Here is a 14,715-nt window from a genome sequence, read left to right on the forward strand (position 1 = left end):
GCCGAAAATATTTTTTTGAAAAAATCCCTAAGCCCCGGGGTCAGAATTTCAGCAAAAATCTGACTTTTGGCAATTCACTCAAAAATGATGCCAGAAGCTTGCAAGTGCTCCCCTGAAAGGTTTGGCAGTCAAAACAGAAGGCTTTTTATCACAGGACAAGAAATCAGCCCTCAACAACTTAACCGGCGCAAAATATTTTTTTGAAAAAATCCCTAAGCCCCGGGGTCAGAATTTCAGCAAAAATCTGACTTTTGGCAATTCACTCAAAAATGATGCCAGAAGCTTGCAAATGCTCCCCTGAAAGGTTTGGCAGTCGAAACAGAAGGCTTTTTATCACAGGACAAGAAATCAGCCCTCAACAACTTAACCGCCGGAAAATATTTTTTTGAAAAAATCCCTAAGCCCCGGGGTCAGAATTTCAGCAAAAATATGTCTTTTGGCAATTCACTCAAAAATGATGCCAGAAGCTTGCAAATGCTCCCCTGAAAGGTTTGGCAGTCGAAACAGTAGGCTTTTTATCACAGGACAAGAAATCAGCCCTCAACAACTTAACCGGCGGAAAATATTTTTTTGAAAAAATCCCTAAGCCCCGGGGTCAGAATTTCAGCAAAAATCTGACTTTTGCCAATTCGCTCAAAAATGTTGCCAGAAGCTTGCAAATGCTCCCCTGAAAGGTTTGGCCGTCGAAACAGAAGACTTTTTATCACAGGAAAAGAAATCAGCCCTCAACAACTTAACCGGCGGAAAATATTTTTTTGAAAAAATCCCTAAGCCCCGGGGTCAGAATTTCAGCAAAAATCTGACTTTTGGCAATTCACTCAAAAATGATGCCAGAAGCTTGCAAATCCTCCCCTGAAAGGTTTGGCAGTCGAAACAGAAGACTTTTTATCACAGGACAAGAAATCAGCCTTCAACAACTTAACTGGCGGAAAATATTTTTTTGAAAAAATCCCTAAGCCCCGCGGTCAGAATTTCAGCAAAAATCTGACTTTTGCCAATTCACTCAAAAATGATGCCAGAAGCTTGGAAATCCTCCCCTGAAAGGTTTGGCAGTCGAAACAGAAGACTTTTTATCACAGGACAAGAAATCAGCCTTCAACAACTTAACTGGCGGAAAATATTTTTTTGAAAAAATCCCTAAGCCCCGCGGTCAGAATTTCAGCAAAAATCTGACTTTTGGCAATTCACTCAAAAATGATGCCAGAAACTTGCAAATGCTCCCCTGAAAGGTTTGGCAGTCGAAACAGAAGGCTTTTTATCACAGGACAAGAAATCTGCCCTCAACAACTTAACCGGCGGAAAATATTTTTTTGAAAAAATCCCTAAGCCCCGGGGTCAGAATTTCAGCAAAAATCTGACTTTTGGCAATTAACTCAAAAATGATGCCAGAAACTTGCAAATGCTCCCCTGAAAGGTTTGGCAGTCGAAACAGAAGGCTTTTTATCACAGGACAAGAAATCAGCCCTCAACAACTTAACCGGCGAAAATTTTTTTTTTGAAAAAATCCCTAAGCCCCGGGGTCAGAATTTCAGCAAAAATCTGACTTTTGCCAATTCACTCAAAAATGGTACCAACCGGTTGCAAATGCTCCCCTGAAAGGTTTGGCAGTCAAAACAGAAGGCTTTTTATCACAGGACAAGAAATCAGCCCTCAACAACTTAACCGGCGGAAAATATTTTTTTGAAAAAATCCCTAAGCCCCGGGGTCAGAATTTCAGCAAAAATCTGACTTTTGGCAATTCACTCAAAAATGATGCCAGAAGCTTGCAAATGCTCCCCTGAAAGGTTTGGCAGTCGAAATAGACGGCTTTTTATCACAGGACAAGAAATCAGCCCTCAACAACTTAACCGGCGGAAAATATTTTTTTGAAAAAATCCCTAAGCCCCGAGGTCAGAATTTCAGCAAAAATCTGACTTTTGGCAATTAACTCAAAAATGATGCCAGAAGCTTGCAAATGCTCCCCTGAAAGGTTTCGCAGTCGAAACAGAAGGCTTTTTATCACAGGACAAGAAATCAGCCCTCAACAACTTAACCGGCCGAAAATATTTTTTTGAAAAAATCCCTAAGCCCTGTGGTCAGAATTTCAGCAAAATTCTGACTTTTGGCAATTCACTCAAAAATGATGCCAGAAGCTTGCAAATGCTCCCCTGAAAGTTTGGGAGTCGAAACAGAAGGCTTTTTATCACAGGACAAGAAATCAGCCCTCAACAACTTAACCGCCAGAAAATATTTTTTTGAAAAAATCCCTAAGCCCTGTGGTCAGAAATTCAGTAAAATTCTGACTTTTGGCAATTCACTCAAAAATGATACCAGAAGCTTGCAAATGCTCCCCTGAAAGGATTGGCAGTCAAAACAGAAGGCTTTTTATCACAGGACAAGAAATCAGCCCTCAACAACTTAACCGGCCGAAAATATTTTTTTGAAAAAATCCCTAAGCCCCGGGGTCAGAATTTCAGCAAAAAACTGACTTTTGGCAATTCACTCAAAAATGATGCCAGAAGCTTGCAAATGCTCCCCTGAAAGGTTTGGCAGTCGAAATAGACGGCTTTTTATCACAGGACAAGAAATCAGCCCTCAACAACTTAACCGGCGAAAATTTTTTTTTTGAAAAAATCCCTAAGCCCCGGGGTCAGAATTTCAGCAAAAATCTGACTTTTGCCAATTCACTCAAAAATGGTACCAACCGGTTGCAAATGCTCCCCTGAAAGGTTTGGCAGTCAAAACAGAAGGCTTTTTATCACAGGACAAGAAATCAGCCCTCAACAACTTAACCGGCGGAAAATATTTTTTTGAAAAAATCCCTAAGCCCCGGGGTCAGAATTTCAGCAAAAATCTGACTTTTGGCAATTCACTCAAAAATGATGCCAGAAGCTTGCAAATGCTCCCCTGAAAGGTTTGGCAGTCGAAATAGACGGCTTTTTATCACAGGACAAGAAATCAGCCCTCAACAACTTAACCGGCGGAAAATATTTTTTTGAAAAAATCCCTAAGCCCCGAGGTCAGAATTTCAGCAAAAATCTGACTTTTGGCAATTAACTCAAAAATGATGCCAGAAGCTTGCAAATGCTCCCCTGAAAGGTTTCGCAGTCGAAACAGAAGGCTTTTTATCACAGGACAAGAAATCAGCCCTCAACAACTTAACCGGCCGAAAATATTTTTTTGAAAAAATCCCTAAGCCCTGTGGTCAGAATTTAAGCAAAATTCTGACTTTTGGCAATTCACTCAAAAATGATGCCAGAAGCTTGCAAATGCTCCCCTGAAAGTTTGGGAGTCGAAACAGAAGGCTTTTTATCACAGGACAAGAAATCAGCCCTCAACAACTTAACCGCCAGAAAATATTTTTTTGAAAAAATCCCTAAGCCCTGTGGTCAGAATTTCAGTAAAATTCTGACTTTTGGCAATTCACTCAAAAATGATACCAGAAGCTTGCAAATGCTCCCCTGAAAGGATTGGCAGTCAAAACAGAAGGCTTTTTATTACAGGACAAGAAATCAGCCCTCAACAACTTAACCGGCCGAAAATATTTTTTTGAAAAAATCCCTAAGCCCCGGGGTCAGAATTTCAGCAAAAAACTGACTTTTGGCAATTCACTCAAAAATGATGCCAGAAGCTTGCAAATGCTCCCCTGAAAGGTTTGGCAGTCGAAACAGAAGGCTTTTTATCACAGGACAAGAAATCAGCCCTCAACAACTTAACCTGCGGAAAATATTTTTTTGAAAAAATCCCTAAGCCCCGGAGTCAGAATTTCAGCAAAAATCTGACTTTTGGCAATTCGCTCAAAAATGTTGCCAGAAGCTTGCAAATGCTCCCCTGAAAGGTTTGGCAGTCGAAACAGAAGGCTTTTTATCACAGGACAAGAAATCAGCCCTCAACAACTTAACCGCCGGATAATATTTTTTTGAAAAAATCCCTAAGCCCCGGGGTCAGAATTTCAGCAAAAATCTGACTTATGGCAATTCACTCAAAAATGATGCCAGAAGCTTGCAAATGCTCCCCTGAAAGGTTTGGCAGTCGAAACAGAAGGCTTTTTATCACAGGACAAGAAATCAGCCCTCAACAACTTGACCGGCCGAAAATATTTTTTTTGAAAAAATCCCTAAGCCCCGGGGTCAGAATTTCAGCAAAAATCTGACTTTTGGCAATTCACTCAAAAATGATGCCAGAAGCTTGCAAATGCTCCCCTGAAAGGTTTGGCAGTCGAAACAGAAGGCTTTTTATCACAGGACAAGAAATCAGCCCTCAACAACTTAACCGCCGGAAAATATTTTTTTGAAAAAATCCCTAAGCCCTGTGGTCAGAATTTCAGCAAAATTCTGGCTTTTGGCAATTCGCTCAAAAATGATGCCAGAAGCTTGCAAATGCTCCCCTGAAAGGATTGGCAGTCGAAACAGAAGGCTTTTTATCACAGGACAAGAAATCAGCCCTCAACAACTTAACCGGCGGAAAATATTTTTTTGAAAAAATCCCTAAGCCCCGGGGTCTGAATTTCAGCAAAAATCTGACTTTTGGCAATTCACTCAAAAATGATGCCAGAAGCTTGCAAATGCTCCCCTGAAAGGTTTGGCAGTCGAAACAGAAGGCTTTTTATCACAGGACAAGAAATCAGCCCTCAACAACTTAACCGGCGGAAAATATTTTTTTGAAAAAATCCCTAAGCCCCGGGGTCAGAATTTCAGCAAAAATCTGACTTTTGGCAATTCACTCAAAAATGATGCCAGAAGCTTGCAAATGCTCCCCTGAAAGGTTTGGCAGTCGAAACAGAAGGCTTTTTATCACAGGAGAAGAAATCAGCCCTCAACAACTTAACCGGCCGAAAATATTTTTTTTTGAAAAAATCCCTAAGCCCCGGGGTCAGAATTTCAGCAAAAATCTGACTTTTGGCAATTCGCTCAAAAATGATGCCCGAAGCTTGCAAATGCTCCCCTGAAAGGTTTGGCAGTCGAAACAGAAGGCTTTTTATCACAGGACAAGAAATCAGCCCTCAACAACTTAACCGGCGGAAAATATTTTTTTGAAAAAATCCCTAAGCCCCGGGGTCAGAATTTCAGCAAAAAACTGACTTTTGGCAATTCACTCAAAAATGATGCCAGAAGCTTGCAAATGCTCCCCTGAAAGGTTTGGCAGTCGAAACAGAAGGCTTTTTATCACAGGACAAGAAATCAGCCCTCAACAACTTAACCGGCGGAAAATATTTTTTTGAAAAAATCCCTAAGCCCTGTGGTCAGAATTTCAGCAAAATTCTGACTTTTGGCAATTCACTCAAAAAATGATGCCAGAAGCTTGCAAATGCTCCCCTGAAAGGTTTGGCAGTCGAAACAGAAGGCTTTTTATCACAGGACAAGAAATCAGCCCTCAACAACTTAACCGGCGCAAAATATTTTTTTGAAAAAATCCCTAAGCCCCGGGGTCAGAATTTCAGCAAAAATCTGACTTTTGCCAATTCACTCAAAAATGGTACCAACCGGTTGCAAATGCTCCCCTGAAAGGTTTGGCAGTAGAAACAGAAGGCTTTTTATCACAGGACAAGAAATCAGCCCTCAACAACTTAACCGGCGGAAAATATTTTTTTGAAAAAATCCCTAAGCCCCGGGGTCAGAATTTCAGCAAAAATATGACTTTTGCCAATTCGCTCAAAAATGTTGCCAGAAGCTTGCAAATGCTCCCCTGAAAGGTTTGGCCGTCGAAACAGAAGACTTTTTATCACAGGAAAAGAAATCAGCCCTCAACAACTTAACCGGCGGAAAATATTTTTTCGAAAAAATCCCTAAGCCCCGGGGTCAGAATTTCAGCAAAAATCTGACTTTTGGCAATTCACTCAAAAATGATGCCAGAAGCTTGGAAATCCTCCCCTGAAAGGTTTGGCAGTCGAAACAGAAGACTTTTTATCACAGGACAAGAAATCAGCCTTCAACAACTTAACTGGCGGAAAATATTTTTTTGAAAAAATCCCTAAGCCCCGCGGTCAGAATTTCAGCAAAAATCTGACTTTTGCCAATTCACTCAAAAATGATGCCAGAAGCTTGGAAATCCTCCCCTGAAAGGTTTGGCAGTCGAAACAGAAGACTTTTTATCACAGGACAAGAAATCAGCCTTCAACAACTTAACTGGCGGAAAATATTTTTTTGAAAAAATCCCTAAGCCCCGCGGTCAGAATTTCTGCAAAAATCTGACTTTTGGCAATTCACTCAAAAATGATGCCAGAAACTTGCAAATGCTCCCCTGAAAGGTTTGGCAGTCGAAACAGAAGGCTTTTTATCACAGGACAAGAAATCAGCCCTCAACAACTTAACCGGCGGAAAATATTTTTTTGAAAAAATCCCTAAGCCCCGGGGTCAGAATTTCAGCAAAAATCTGACTTTTGGCAATTAACTCAAAAATGATGCCAGAAACTTGCAAATGCTCCCCTGAAAGGTTTGGCAGTCGAAACAGAAGGCTTTTTATCACAGGACAAGAAATCAGCCCTCAACAACTTAACCGGCGAAAAATTTTTTTTTGAAAAAATCCCTAAGCCCCGGGGTCAGAATTTCAGCAAAAATCTGACTTTTGCCAATTCACTCAAAAATGGTACCAACCGGTTGCAAATGCTCCCCTGAAAGGTTTGGCAGTCAAAACAGAAGGCTTTTTATCACAGGACAAGAAATCAGCCCTCAACAACTTAACCGGCGGAAAATATTTTTTTGAAAAAATCCCTAAGCCCCGGGGTCAGAATTTCAACAAAAATCTGACTTTTGGCAATTCACTCAAAAATGATGCCAGAAGCTTGCAAATGCTCCCCTGAAAGGTTTGGCAGTCGAAATAGACGGCTTTTTATCACAGGACAAGAAATCAGCCCTCAACAACTTAACCGGCGGACAATATTTTTTTGAAAAAATCCCTAAGCCCCGAGGTCAGAATTTCAGCAAAAATCTGACTTTTGGCAATTAACTCAAAAATGATGCCAGAAGCTTGCAAATGCTCCCCTGAAAGGTTTCGCAGTCGAAACAGAAGGCTTTTTATCACAGGACAAGAAATCAGCCCTCAACAACTTAACCGGCCGAAAATATTTTTTTGAAAAAATCCCTAAGCCCTGTGGTCAGAATTTCAGCAAAATTCTGACTTTTGGCAATTCACTCAAAAATGATGCCAGAAGCTTGCAAATGCTCCCCTGAAAGTTTGGGAGTCGAAACAGAAGGCTTTTTATCACAGGACAAGAAATCAGCCCTCAACAACTTAACCGCCAGAAAATATTTTTTTGAAAAAATCCCTAAGCCCTGAGGTCAGAATTTCAGTAAAATTCTGACTTTTGGCAATTCAATCAAAAATGATACCAGAAGCTTGCAAATGCTCCCCTGAAAGGATTGGCAGTCAAAACAGAAGGCTTTTTATCACAGGACAAGAAATCAGCCCTCAACAACTTAACCGGCCGAAAATATTTTTTTGAAAAAATCCCTAAGCCCCGGGGTCAGAATTTCAGCAAAAAACTGACTTTTGGCAATTCACTCAAAAATGATGCCAGAAGCTTGCAAATGCTCCCCTGAAAGGTTTGGCAGTCGAAACAGAAGGCTTTTTATCACAGGACAAGAAATCAGCCCTCAACAACTTAACCTGCGGAAAATATTTTTTTGAAAAAATCCCTAAGCCCCGGAGTCAGAATTTCAGCAAAAATCTGACTTTTGGCAATTCACTCAAAAATGATGCCAGAAGCTTGCAAATGCTCCCCTGAAAGGTTTGGCAGTCGAAACAGAAGGCTTTTTATCACAGGACAAGAAATCAGCCCTCAACAACTTAACCGGCCGAAAATATTTTTTTTGAAAAAATCCCTAAGCCCCGGGGTCAGAATTTCAGCAAAAATCTGACTTTTGGCAATTCGCTCAAAAATGTTGCCAGAAGCTTGCAAATGCTCCCCTGAAAGGTTTGGCAGTCGAAACAGAAGGCTTTTTATCACAGGACAAGAAATCAGCCCTCAACAACTTAACCGGCGGAAAATATTTTTTTAAAAAATCCCTAAGCCCCGGGGTCAGAATTTCAGCAAAAATCTGACTTTTGGCAATTCACTCAAAAATGATGCCAGAAGCTTGCAAATGCTCCCCTGAAAGGTTTGGCAGTCGAAACAGAAGGGTTTTTATCACAGGACAAGAAATCAGCCCTCAACAACTTAACCGCCGGAAAATATTTTTTTGAAAAAATCCCTAAGCCCTGTGGTCAGAATTTCAGCAAAATTCTGACTTTTGGCAATTCGCTCAAAAATGATGCCAGAAGCTTGCAAATGCTCCCCTGAAAGGATTGGCAGTCGAAACAGAAGGCTTTTTATCACAGGACAAGAAATCAGCCCTCAACAACTTAACCGGCGGAAAATATTTTTTTGAAAAAATCCCTAAGCCCCGGGGTCTGAATTTCAGCAAAAATCTGACTTTTGGCAATTCACTCAAAAATGATGCCAGAAGCTTGCAAATGCTCCCCTGAAAGGTTTGGCAGTCGAAATAGAAGGCTTTTTATCACAGGACAAGAAATCAGCCCTCAACAACTTAACCGGCGGAAAATATTTTTTTGAAAAAATCCCTAAGCCCCGGGGTCAGAATTTCAGCAAAAATCTGACTTTTGGCAATTCACTCAAAAATGATGCCAGAAGCTTGCAAATGCTCCCCTGAAAGGTTTGGCAGTCGAAACAGAAGGCTTTTTATCACAGGAGAAGAAATCAGCCCTCAACAACTTAACCGGCCGAAAATATTTTTTTTTGAAAAAATCCCTAAGCCCCGGGGTCAGAATTTCAGCAAAAATCTGACTTTTGGCAATTCGCTCAAAAATGATGCCCGAAGCTTGCAAATGCTCCCCTGAAAGGTTTGGCAGTCGAAACAGAAGGCTTTTTATCACAGGACAAGAAATCAGCCCTCAACAACTTAACCGGCGGAAAATATTTTTTTGAAAAAATCCCTAAGCCCCGGGGTCAGAATTTCAGCAAAAAACTGACTTTTGGCAATTCACTCAAAAATGATGCCAGAAGCTTGCAAATGCTCCCCTGAAAGGTTTGGCAGTCGAAACAGAAGGCTTTTTATCACAGGACAAGAAATCAGCCCTCAACAACTTAACCGGCGGAAAATATTTTTTTGAAAAAATCCCTAAGCCCTGTGGTCAGAATTTCAGCAAAATTCTGACTTTTGGCAATTCACTCAAAAATGATGCCAGAAGCTTGCAAATGCTCCCCTGAAAGGTTTGGCAGTCGAAACAGAAGGCTTTTTATCACAGGACAAGAAATCAGCCCTCAACAACTTAACCGGCGGAAAATATTTTTTTGAAAAAATCCCTAAGCCCCGGGGTCAGAATTTCAGCAAAAATCTGACTTTTGGCAATTCACTCAAAAATGATGCCAGAAGCTTGCAAATGCTCCCCTGAAAGGTTTGGCAGTCGAAACAGAAGGCTTTTTATCACAGGAGAAGAAATCAGCCCTCAACAACTTAACCGGCCGAAAATATTTTTTTTGAAAAAATCCCTAAGCCCCGGGGTCAGAATTTCAGCAAAAATCTGACTTTTGGCAATTCGCTCAAAAATGTTGCCAGAAGCTTGCAAATGCTCCCCTGAAAGGTTTGGCAGTCGAAACAGAAGGCTTTTTATCACAGGACAAGAAATCAGCCCTCAACAACTTAACCGGCGGAAAATATTTTTTTAAAAAATCCCTAAGCCCCGGGGTCAGAATTTCAGCAAAAATCTGACTTTTGGCAATTCACTCAAAAATGATGCCAGAAGCTTGCAAATGCTCCCCTGAAAGGTTTGGCAGTCGAAACAGAAGGCTTTTTATCACAGGACAAGAAATCAGCCCTCAACAACTTAACCGCCGGAAAATATTTTTTTGAAAAAATCCCGAAGCCCTGTGGTCAGAATTTCAGCAAAATTCTGAGTTTTGGCAATTCGCTCAAAAATGATGCCAGAAGCTTGCAAATGCTCCCCTGAAAGGATTGGCAGTCGAAACAGAAGGCTTTTTATCACAGGACAAGAAATCAGCCCTCAACAACTTAACCGGCGGAAAATATTTTTTTGAAAAAATCCCTAAGCCCCGGGGTCTGAATTTCAGCAAAAATCTGACTTTTGGCAATTCACTCAAAAATGATGCCAGAAGCTTGCAAATGCTCCCCTGAAAGGTTTGGCAGTCGAAACAGAAGGCTTTTTATCACAGGACAAGAAATCAGCCCTCAACAACTTAACCGGCGGAAAATATTTTTTTGAAAAAATCCCTAAGCCCCGGGGTCAGAATTTCAGCAAAAATCTGACTTTTGGCAATTCACTCAAAAATGATGCCAGAAGCTTGCAAATGCTCCCCTGAAAGGTTTGGCAGTCGAAACAGAAGGCTTTTTATCACAGGACAAGAAATCAGCCCTCAACAACTTAACCGGCCGAAAATATTTTTTTTTGAAAAAATCCCTAAGCCCCGGGGTCAGAATTTCAGCAAAAATCTGACTTTTGGCAATTCGCTCAAAAATGATGCCCGAAGCTTGCAAATGCTCCCCTGAAAGGTTTGGCAGTCGAAACAGAAGGCTTTTTATCACAGGACAAGAAATCAGCCCTCAACAACTTAACCGGCGGAAAATATTTTTTTGAAAAAATCCCTAAGCCCCGGGGTCAGAATTTCAGCAAAAAACTGACTTTTGGCAATTCACTCAAAAATGATGCCAGAAGCTTGCAAATGCTCCCCTGAAAGGTTTGGCAGTCGAAACAGAAGGCTTTTTATCACAGGACAAGAAATCAGCCCTCAACAACTTAACCGGCGGAAAATATTTTTTTGAAAAAATCCCTAAGCCCTGTGGTCAGAATTTCAGCAAAATTCTGACTTTTGGCAATTCACTCAAAAATGATGCCAGAAGCTTGCAAATGCTCCCCTGAAAGGTTTGGCAGTCGAAACAGAAGGCTTTTTATCACAGGACAAGAAATCAGCCCTCAACAACTTAACCGGCGGAAAATATTTTTTTGAAAAAATCCCTAAGCCCCGGGGTCAGAATTTCAGCAAAAATCTGACTTTTGGCAATTCACTCAAAAATGATGCCAGAAGCTTGCAAATGCTCCCCTGAAAGGTTTGGCATGTCGAAACAGAAGGCTTTTTATCACAGGACAAGAAATCAGCCCTCAACAACTTAACCGGCCGAAAATATTTTTTTGAAAAAATCCCTAAGCCCCGGGGTCAGAATTTCAGCAAAAATCCGACTTTTGGCAATTCACTCAAAAATGATGCCAGAAGCTTGCAAATGCTCCCCTGAAAGGATTGGGAGTCGAAACAGAAGGCTTTTTATCACAGGACAAGAAATCAGCCCTGAACAACTTAACCGGCGGAAAATATTTTTTTGAAAAAATCCCTAAGCCCCGGGGTCAGAATTTCAGCAAAAATCCGACTTTTGGCAATTCACTCAAAAATGATGCCAGAAGCTTGCAAATGCTCCCCTGAAAGGTTTGGCAGTCGAAACAGAAGGCTTTTTATCACAGGACAAGAAATCAGCCCTCAACAACTTAACCGGCGGAAAATATTTTTTTGAATAAATCCCTAAGCCCCGGGGTCTGAATTTCAGCAAAAATCGGACTTTTGGCAATTCACTCAAAAATGATGCCAGAAGCTTGCAAATACTCCCCTGAAAGGTTTGGCAGTCGAAACAGAAGGCTTTTTATCACAGGACAAGAAATCAGCCCTCAACAACTTAACCGGCCGAAAATATTTTTTTGAAAAAATCCCTAAGCCCCGGGGTCAGAATTTCAGCAAAAATCTGACTTTCGGCAATTCGCTCAAAAATGTTGCCAGAAGCTTGCAAATGCTCCCCTGAAAGGTTTGGCAGTCGAAACAGAAGGCTTTTTATCACAGGACAAGAAATCAGCCCTCAACAACTTAACCGGCGGAAAATATTTTTTTGAAAAAATTCCTAAGCCCCGGGGTCAGAATTTCAGCAAAAAACTGACTTTTGGCAATTCACTCAAAAATGATGCCAGAAGCTGGCAAATGCTCCCCTGAAAGGTTTGGCAGTCGAAACAGAAGGCTTTTTATCACAGGACAAGAAATCAGCCCTCAACAACTTAACCGGCGGAAAATAATTTTTTGAAAAAATCCCTAAGCCCCGGGGTCAGAATTTCAGCAAAAATCTGACTTTTGGCAATTCGCTCAAAAATGTTGCCAGAAGCTTGCAAATGCTCCCCTGAAAGGTTTGGCAGTCGAAACAGAAGGCTTTTTATCACAGGACAAGAAATCAGCCCTCAACAACTTAACCGGCGGAAAATATTTTTTTGAATAAATCCCTAAGCCCCGGGGTCAGAATTTCAGCAAAAATCTGACTTTTGGCAATTCACTCAAAAATGATGCCAGAAGCTTGCAAATGCTCCCCTGAAAGGTTTGGCAGTCGAAACAGAAGGCTTTTTATCACAGGACAAGAAATCAGCCCTCAACAACTTAACCGGCGGAAAATATTTTTTTGAATAAATCCCTAAGCCCCGGGGTCAGAATTTCAGCAAAAATCCGACTTTTGGCAATTCACTCAAAAATGATGCCAGAAGCTTGCAAATGCTCCCCTGAAAGGATTGGGAATCGAAACAGAAGGCTTTTTATCACAGGACAAGAAATCAGCCCTCAACAACTTAACCGGCGGAAAATATTTTTTTGACAAAATCCCTAAGCCCCGGGGTCAGAATTTCAGCAAAAATCCGACTTTTGGCAATTCACTCAAAAATGATGCCAGAAGCTTGCAAATGCTCCCCTGAAAGGTTTGGCAGTCGAAACAGAAGGCTTTTTATCACAGGACAAGAAATCAGCCCTCAACAACTTAACCGGCGGAAAATATTTTTTTGAAAAAATCCCTAAGCCCCGGGGTCAGAATTTCAGCAAAAAACTGACTTTTGGCAATTCACTCAAAAATGATGCCAGAAGCTTGCAAATACTCCCCTGAAAGGTTTGGCAGTCGAAACAGAAGGCTTTTTATCACAGGACAAGAAATCAGCCCTCAACAACTTAACCGGCGGAAAATATTTTTTTGAATAAATCCCTAAGCCCCGGGGTCAGAATTTCAGCAAAAATCTGACTTTTGGCAATTCACTCAAAAATGATGCCAGAAGCTTGCAAATGCTCCCCTGAAAGGTTTGGCAGTCGAAACAGAAGGCTTTTTATCACAGGACAAGAAATCAGCCCTCAACAACTTAACCGGCCGAAAATATTTTTTTGAAAAAATCCCTAAGCCCCGGGGTCAGAATTTCAGCAAAAATCTGACTTTTGGCAATTCGCTCAAAAATGTTGCCAGAAGCTTGCAAATGCTCCCCTGAAAGGTTTGGCAGTCGAAACAGAAGGCTTTTTATCACAGGACAAGAAATCAGCCCTCAACAACTTAACCGGCGGAAAATATTTTTTTGAAAAAATCCCTAAGCCCCGGGGTCAGAATTTCAGCAAAAAACTGACTTTTGGCAATTCACTCAAAAATGATGCCAGAAGCTTGCAAATGCTCCCCTGAAAGGTTTGGCAGTCGAAACAGAAGGCTTTTTATCACAGGACAAGAAATCAGCCCTCAACAACTTAACCGGCGGTAAATATTTTTTTGAAAAAATCCCTAAGCCCCGGGGTCAGAATTTCAGCAAAAATCTGACTTTTGGCAATTCACTCAAAAATGATGCCAGAAGCTTGCAAATGCTCCCCTGAAAGGTTTGGCAGTCGAAACAGAAGGCTTTTTATCACAGGACAAGAAATCAGCCCTCAACAACTTAACCGGCAAAAAATATTTTGTTGAAAAAATCCCTAAGCCCCGGGGTCAGAATTTCAGCAAAAATCTGACTTTTGGCAATTCACTCAAAAATGATACCAGAAGCTTGGAAATGCTCCCCTGAAAGGTTTGGCAGTCGAAACAGAAGGCTTTTTATCACAGGACAAGAAATCAGCCCTCAACAACTTAACCGGCCGAAAATATTTTTTTGAAAAAATCCCTAAGCCCCGGGGTCAGAATTTCAGCAAAAATCTGACTTTTGGCAATTCGCTCAAAAATGTTGCCAGAAGCTTGCAAATGCTCCCCTGAAAGGTTTGGCAGTCGAAACAGAAGGCTTTTTATCACAGGACAAGAAATCAGCCCTCAACAACTTAACCGGCGGAAAATATTTTTTTGAAAAAATCCCTAAGCCCCGGGGTCAGAATTTCAGCAAAAAACTGACTTTTGGCAATTCACTCAAAAATGATGCCAGAAGCTTGCAAATGCTCCCCTGAAAGGTTTGGCAGTCGAAACAGAAGGCTTTTTATCACAGGACAAGAAATCAGCCCTCAACAACTTAACCGGCGGAAAATATTTTTTTGAAAAAATCCCTAAGCCCCGGCGTCAGAATTTCAGCAAAAATCTGACTTTTGGCAATTCGCTCAAAAATGTTGCCAGAAGCTTGCAAATGCTCCCCTGAAAGGTTTGGCAGTCGAAACAGAAGGCTTTTTATCACAGGACAAGAAATCAGCCTTCAACAACTTAACCGGCGGAAAATATTTTTTTGAAAAAATCCCTAAGCCCCGGGGTCAGAATTTCAGCAAAAATCTGACTTTTGGCAATTCACTCAAAAATGATGCCAGAAGCTTGCAAATGCTCCCCTGAAAGGTTTGGCAGTCGAAACAGAAGGCTTTTTATCACAGGACAAGAAATCAGCCCTCAACAACTTAACCGGCGGAAAATATTTTTTTGAAAAAATCCCTCAGCCCCGGGGTCAGAATTTCAGCAAAAAACTGACTTTTGGCAATTCACTCAAAAATGATGCCAG

The sequence above is a fragment of the Podarcis muralis genome, chromosome 9 (assembly GCF_964188315.1).
Source record: "Podarcis muralis chromosome 9, rPodMur119.hap1.1, whole genome shotgun sequence".
NCBI classification, from domain to species: Eukaryota; Metazoa; Chordata; class Lepidosauria; order Squamata; family Lacertidae; genus Podarcis; species Podarcis muralis.